The sequence below is a fragment of the Chiloscyllium punctatum genome, chromosome 28 (genome assembly GCF_047496795.1).
Source record: "Chiloscyllium punctatum isolate Juve2018m chromosome 28, sChiPun1.3, whole genome shotgun sequence".
In the NCBI taxonomy this organism is placed as follows: domain Eukaryota; kingdom Metazoa; phylum Chordata; class Chondrichthyes; order Orectolobiformes; family Hemiscylliidae; genus Chiloscyllium; species Chiloscyllium punctatum.
This window is the reverse complement of record NC_092766.1, coordinates 6,160,740-6,168,145: the sequence shown is the minus strand read 5'-3', so window position 1 is coordinate 6,168,145 and position 7,406 is coordinate 6,160,740. Positions and strand designations below refer to the sequence as shown.

Here is a 7,406-nt window from a genome sequence, read left to right as displayed (position 1 = left end):
CCGAGGCAATAGTACCGCAAAAGCTCTGGAAGCAATTAATACAGAGCTGGCTGAACTCAGACTCGACACACAGCAGACGCATTGCGCAGTGGATTATCAATGAGCACAGAAAGGGGAATTTGTATAATTATTGGTGACAATCGTATCAATCATGTTACTGGTGACTCTTATAGCATTACAGAAGCCATCAAGAATATCCGAGAGCAGCTAGCTAATTTTTGACAGGGAGCCACAATTACAAATAGCTGGCTAAATTGGTTGCTAGGTAAATCTTGGGGACCCTATTCGGCACATGGGATAATTCTCCTCATTGCACTCATGCTGGTATTCTGTGTGGGCCATGGGTGTTTAAAACTCTGCTGTAGGGCGCTACTGACGAGAACTGTACCAGCAGCGAATGTCTCTACATAAGAGTCCCCAACGAAACTGGCACTCCATGATTCCCCTCAGGAGGACCTACCTCTACATGTGAATTGGGTGGTCTGCGGGAGATCTCCGAAGTCACCTCCTTGACCACAAAGGGGGGAGTGAAGTGGGAGATGGCACGGGGCAGGGTTACACTAGGCATATGGACACACAAGATGGCCGCTGAGCCATCGGTTGGCCAACTTGACACACAAGATGGCCGCCGGACCGCAATCTGGAAAGAGTCAGCAGAGCAAATACAGACACTGCCTGGGCCCACCAGAATGTTAGCACAATGCTCTCACAACCCAGTTGATTAGTTTAAGGCGGGTGTGGGAGAGAATGCACGAGTAGCGTACACTGCCCGCCGAAGTCTCTGGGTCCAGCCAACACTTTTGATAGAAATGCTAACTGTTTGATACGGACTTAATACACAGTGCTAACAGCCAGGGCTGCAGTAATCATCCTTCTTAGGAAAAGCGATTAGCGCCCATTGCTATAGCAATGGACGTCCACGCAGACATTGAAACTGACAATGTCTGTGCTGGAACTGACAATGACTGCATCAAAATTATTAACGATTCTACAATGTTCACAATAAATAAACCATGTTACAAAGACAATAACCTCATCACTGACCTATTATTACAAAATGTATAAAAGTTTCTTGCCATGTGCTCTGGGTTGAGAGAAGACTGGCAGCTGACCACCGTGCTGTCGGTGTCTTTCTCTCCCCAGAGTTCCGGTATTTCCTGGTACAATAAACCCTGTTGTCGAACCCCGTCTGTGACTCCGAGGCTGGTGATGCTCCCCACAAAAGTCCAACAGGTTTATTTGAAATCACAAGCTTTCGGAGCATAGCCCTTTAGTCAGATGAAGTGAGGGGGAAGCACACAGACACAGAATTTACATAAATTCCCTTTCATTTCATCTGATGAAGGGGCTGTGTTCCGAAAGTTTGACATTTTATACATTGGGAGAGAAACAGAGAAGGGGGAGAGAGAGAGAGAGAGAGAGAGAGAGAGATGCTTCCTCTTCCTAGCTGTATGTTTCTGCTGTGTTGTCCACACATAAGGGTGTAGCCTTGATTTAAAGCAGTATCCTCATCCATTTTTAGTACAGTCCAAAATCATTGAGTCATACAGCACCGAAACAGGCCCTATCGGTCCAACCAGTCCATGCTGAACACAATCCCAAACTAAACCAGTCCCACCTACCTGCTCCTGGCCCATATCCCTCCAAACCCTTTCCTCTTCGTTGACCTATCCAAATGTCTTTCAAACGTTGTAATTGTCCTCTCATCCACTACTTCCTCTGGAAGTTCATTCCAACCTGCACCACTCTCTGTGTAAAACAATTGCCTCTCATGTCTTTTTTTAACTCTCACTTCTCTCACCTTAAAACATGTGCCCCTGCTCTTCAAATCCCACACCCCAGAGAAAAAGACAATTACTATTAACGCTATCTATTCCTCTCATTCCTTTATAAACTTCTATCAGGTTGTCTCTCAACCTCCTACACTCCAGTGTAAACAAAAAGGGCCCAGCCGATCCAGCCTTTTTTTATTACTCAAACCTTCCATACCCAACAACACCCTGGTTAGATCTCATGGAATACAGGGAGAAGGAGCCATTTGGATACAGAACTGGCTCAAAGGTAGAAGACAGAGAGGGTGGTGGTGGAGGGTTGTTTTTCCAGACTGGAGGCCTGTGACCAGTGGAGTGCCCAGAACCAATCCATGCGGCACAGCGCTGGGGGATAGGCCTCCAGACCAAAAAGCAATCCTCCACAACCACTCTCTGTTATGTCAATTGCTATTTTAATTGGAGGGCTCTCCCCAAACTCACGTGACCTAACTTTATTAAGAGGTCTTTACAAATCTGGTGGTGTAGACACAATCAGGGTCAAAAGGGACAGACCTTTCTGTTAAAATTGCCATTCACAGAAACACATAAAATTTTACAGGATTAAAATAACGTATACGATGTCAGATTGAAACTAACAGATCTAGCGCCAACTTCTATTTGTGGAAGGAAGTTCCAAAATTCCACTGACCCTTTCTGTGGAGAAGTGCTTCCTAATATCTCTCCTGAACAGTCAGACTACGCTGCCTAATTCTCGAAACTCCAACCAGTAGAACTGCTCTGTAGAAGAGTCGCCGTACCCCGAAATGTTTTCACTGATTTCTCTCCACGGCTGCAGTCACACCTGCCGAGTTTCTCCAGCAGTTTTGGTTTTTGTCCAGATTTCTGTGGTTCTTTGCTTCATTTTTGACTATTTTCGAAACCGGTAAGTGCTCATTGAGGGGCAGAACAGAGTCGATGACGTGAATACACCACTTCTGCTCCTACGCCCTTATGATGGGCATCACGGTGGCTCAGTGCCTCACAGCGCCAGGGACCTTGGGCAGTTGTTTGCGTGGAGGTTGCACATTCTCCCCGTCTCTGCGTGGGTTTCCTCCAGGTACTCTGGTTTGATTAGGTTCCCTACAGTGTGGAAACAGGCCCTTCGGCCCAACAAGGCCACACCGACCCTCCGAAGAACAACCCACCCAGACCTATTCCCCTAACAGTACGGGCAATTTAGCACGGCCAATTCACCTCACCCGCACATCTTTGTGACTGTGGGAGGAAACCGGAGCAAACCCACGCAGACACGGGGAGAACGTGCAAACTCCACACAGACGGTCAACCGAGGCTGGAATTGAACCCGGATCCCTGGTGCTGTAAGGCAGCACTGCTAACCACTGAGCCACTGTGACGCTCCTAGTCCAAAGATGTGCAGGTTAGGATGGATTGGCTATGCTGAATTAGCCTTTCGTGTCCAGGGATGTGCAGGTTGGGTGGATTAGCCCTGGGAAATGCAGGGTTACAGGAATGAGTCTGGGGAGAATGCTCTCCAGGGGTCGGCATTGATTCGATGGGCTGAATGGCCTGCTTCTACACTGTTCGGATTCTATGACTCCCCGCTGAAGGAATCATAAACACCAGAAGCTGAGCAGAGTGACCAGAGCAACTCTCACAAACTTTCAAAGTCAGTCTATTGCCTATTTGTAAAGACAAAGATGTTGATGTTAAATAAAATGTACAATGTTAAAAATCACACAACACCAGGTTATAGTCCAACAGGTTTAATTGGAAGGACACTAGCTTTCGGAGCGACGCTCCTTCATCAGGTGATAGTGGAGGGCTCGATCGTAACACAGAATTTATAGCAAAAATTTGCAGTGTGATGTAACTGAAATTATACATTGAAAAATTGATTGTCTGTTAAGCCTTTCATCTGTTAGAATACAGTTTCACTTCTTTCATGTGTAAATCACAAACCCTTTTTTTTTAAAAGTTGCATTCTTGGGTTAGCTGTTAACAATGGTGATAGCTAAACAATGTGTTGAAGGTGTTAGCCCCCTGTGTTCTCTGTCTATGACCTGATGTTTAGATTGATTCTAATCTAAAAGGTGAGATAACAGAGTTCTACATGAATGCATGCAGTTTTTGAGCAAAGTGCAATGTAACTCTGCAAGTACAAATTCACCACACATGTAGCGAGTGCAGAGTGTCTTAAGTCTGTGAGGGGGTGCATGTGTAGGAGTGTGTGTCTGTAAGGGTGTGTGTGGGTGTCTGTGTGCGCGTCTGTGTGTACCTATGTCCGTGTGTATGTGAGAGTGTGTGCGTGTGTGTGTGTGTGTGTGTGTGTGTAGTGTAATGGTGATCACCTGTAATGTGACATGAACCCAAGGTCCCGGTTGAGGCCATCCCCATGGGTACCGAACTTAGCTATCAGCCTCTGCTCGGCCACTTTCCTCTGCTGCCTGTCCCGAAGTCCACCTTGGAGGATGGTCACCTAAAGGTCCAAGGCTGAATGTCCTGGACCACTGAAGTGTTCCCCAACTGGGAGGGAACCCTCCTGTGGGATGTGGGAGAAATAACGTTATTTCTGCAATTTCATTTTACAAAGTAAATGAACTCACACCAGTGTGTAATTGTTTTAGTCAAGAGCTGATCAACAAGAATGGAAACAATGTGGAGGAAATATATAATTGTTTTTGTATTAGCTAAAATTGTATGCCAGAATGAAACTTGATTACAAAACAATGGTAGATATTACAGGTAAATAGATAAGATGTTGTGAGGGGATGAAGTTAAGCTAGATACGCCTGTACAAACAGTAGGTATAAACATCTGTTTCCCACTTTTACAGAAACACAGGAACAAACCACAATTAAAAGGGTCATAGGGATCAGAACGGCCTCGGGAAAGGCACAGATGAAGGGGGTAGATAATGATGAAGAAAGAATATGCCTAACAATGACCTACAGCAGGATGAGGTCAGACGGCCTCGTGAGGCCAGGAATAAGCATTTTGTCACAGGCAAGGCTGGATAAGGCAAGAGATAAACAGGGGTAATGGGGGCCGGTCATAGGGAAGTGGAAAATGCAAACAGGGGAGGAGAAGTGTAAAACAAAAGAAACCAAATTATATAAATATTGTGCATGAATTGAATTTGGTGTGTGTATGTCCTCTGCCGTAGAGGCACTGGACATCACACCCTCTTGCAAGCGTAAAAACAAAGGACGCTGCTGATTCAGATTTTGTCTCGGACTGAAACAATTGAAGTGTGTGAGCTTTGTTTCTCACCCTCCTGTCTGCTGATTGTTGTGCGGTGCCCATTCATCCTCAGGCGACTGACTGTGTGGAGGTTGCACGTTCTCCCCGTGTCTGCGTGGGTTTCCTCCGGGTGCTCCGGTTTCCTCCCACAGTCACAAAGATGTGCAGGTCAGGGTGAATTGGCCGTGGGAAATTGCCCGTAGTGTTAGGTAAGGGGTAGATGCAGGGGTATGGGTGGGTTGCGCTTCGGCGGGGCGGTGTGGACTTGTTGGGCCGAAGGGCCTGTTTCCACACTGTAAGTAATCTAATCTAATCTAATCCATTGCCGTAGCCATTGCTCGGTTTCCCCAATGCACCATGCCTCCGGGTATCCTTGCCTACAACAAGATAGACAAGATTAAAAAAAAACTGTGTAATTGACCTGAAACCAGATCCATCAGCTCCGCCGTTGGAATGTCAAAAGGGGAGGGGAAACGGAGCCATCGCCACGCCCCCCCGCCACCGCCACGCCCCCCCCGCCACCGCCACCCACTGCGATTGGCTCAGGGTGACGATTGACGGCGGGAAGGGCCAATCAGATCGTGGCGGGTGTGGGTCGCGACGCTCGTGACGGGACCGTAATCCATTTGGCTTGGCGCCCGCCATTCGGGGGCGGGGTAAATGCTTGACAGGCAGCCAATGGGGAGGAGGATCGGCCCGTGGTAAGGCGGGACTACCGCCCGACGGACGGGCCTGACAAACAATGGCGTCTCGGAGCCGCGGCGTGGAAGGTGGGACTAATGCATGACACCGCCCAATAGAGTGCGGGCTCACGCGTGATCGGCGGACCGTGTAGCCAATGGGGCGCAGGGTCCATGCGAGGGGGGGCGGGGTTAGGCCCTGATGGACAGGTAGGGTCAACAATGACACGGGGGGGGGTGGAAACGCGGTGCTCGGCGACCAGAAAATAAAATCCCGAACCGGAGGAAGGGCGGGAAGAACGGAGGGAAAAAAATAAAATAAACAGTGAAAGACTGTTCAATGGGTTTTCCAGCGCAATAGTAGACGGACCCCAGGTTGTGCGAATTCGGTCCGACAGTTCCCTAACGGCCGGTGGGTGGGGCCAACGGCGCGCGACCCACTGACGAACGCGAGCCAATGGCTCCCTCGGTGTTAATTCGATGGACGTGTCACCTGTCCATTCAGCAGTATCATCAGCTCGTAGGCGGGTCCCCAACCGGCCATCGTCACGTGCCCATAGACCAATGGCGGGTCCGTGGGAGGTTGATGGACATCCCTCCCTCCCCAATCCCAGCCAATCTGTAACCGCCCGTTTCCGGAATGGGCGGGACTGTCGTGTTACCAGACCCCCCTCTCACCAGGGTTGGTCCGAGGGCAGTTGACGGACGTCGCGCTCTCCCCAGTCTCAGCCAATCGACGCTGTGCATCTCCGGCATGGGTGGGACAGCCATGCGTGTCCGGCCACCTGACTCCGGGCCAATGGCTAGCCGGGGAGAGATTGATGGACGTCGCGGTCTTGCCGGTTTGAGCCAATCGGCGCCGCCCGACCCCCCCCCCACGCCGCCGACTACCCGCAGTTGGTGGAGGGGCGCCGCGCTCGCCCCGGTCTCAGCCAATCAAGCGCCGCCGCCCGCCTGAGTGGGCCGAAACCCACCGCCGGCGAGGCGTCCGTCGAAGGCCTCGGGGCGTTGCCGACTTGACGGCTGCCCAATCCAGGCCGCCGCCGCGCGCGGGGTGGGCGGGATCTCCGGTGACGCGGCGAACCGCGCGCCCGGGGGCCAATGGCCGCCCCCGGACCGGCAGATGGACGGTCGGCCGGACCAATCGGCGTCGCTAGCCTCCGGGTGGGCGGGGTCGGGCCTCGCGGGGTGAGAGAGGGGGGAGGGGCGTGGTTTGGTGTTGGGGGAGGGGAAAGGGGGGGGCCGAAATTTTTATATTTTTTTAAAATAAACAGGAAGCGCCTGGTGAGGAAAAGATGGAGAAAAGTGGTTGAAGGAGGAAAGTCCCAGGTCTAAAGTTTATTGTAACTGATCTTACCGTCTGTTTTATTAGGTGAGGGCGGTGGATTTAATTAATGTTTAAAATTGTACTGTACCTCACATTGACCCAGACTGGGCTGGGAGTAGTAAAGGCCTCAGGGACTAGGCCCCATTCATCTGGGGGGGGGGGGGCTCAAGTGTGAACCCCATGGGGGCGGGGGAGGCAGAGGAGGGATTGGGTGGCGGGGAGGCAGGAGGAAGTGGAGGAGAAGGGGGGTGGCTATTGAGGGAGGATGGAGGGGGGTAGGATGGGGAATGATGTGGGGGTGAAGATTATTGAGGGAGGGTGGAGGGGGGTAGGATGGGGAATGATGTGGGGGTGAAGATTATTGAGGGAGGGTGGAAGGATGGGGAA

At 50.7% G+C, this 7,406-nt stretch overlaps 1 long non-coding RNA gene across 1 annotated transcript; it reads right to left on the bottom strand.

The window, feature by feature from the left end:
- Positions 1-3,538: 3,538 nt before the first annotated feature.
- On the bottom strand, positions 3,539-6,702 carry LOC140453933 (uncharacterized). Its single transcript, XR_011952527.1, has 3 exons — positions 6,371-6,702; positions 5,043-5,389; positions 3,539-4,311 (listed from the first exon to the last, which is right to left on the bottom strand). It is a non-coding gene; the product is annotated as an uncharacterized lncRNA (long non-coding RNA).
- Positions 6,703-7,406: the final 704 nt, after the last annotated feature.